Raw genomic sequence first — 276 nt, forward strand, 5'->3', positions numbered from 1 at the left:
TATTATATAAATTATCATCACAAAAAATTTCAGCTTTGGTACTTTAACGTTAGAGCATTATTTTTTTTACTAAAGTTAAGGGCCTGCCATTACGTCACGTCCCGACGGACCGCTGCTAGACTGTGATTATATAATTTTTAATAAAGTCAATAATTAGTAAAAAAAGTTCTAGCCTTGGTACTATGACTTGAGTGCATTGCTTTTTTTACAAGGTTGTAGGCGTACCGTCTTGCCCTGTCCCGCAATGCCACTGCCAGACCGTCATTTTAGCAATCG

Source organism: Wasmannia auropunctata, unplaced genomic scaffold (genome assembly GCF_000956235.1).
Source record: "Wasmannia auropunctata unplaced genomic scaffold, wasmannia.A_1.0 LD336062.1, whole genome shotgun sequence".
Classification (NCBI taxonomy): Eukaryota; Metazoa; Arthropoda; class Insecta; order Hymenoptera; family Formicidae; genus Wasmannia; species Wasmannia auropunctata.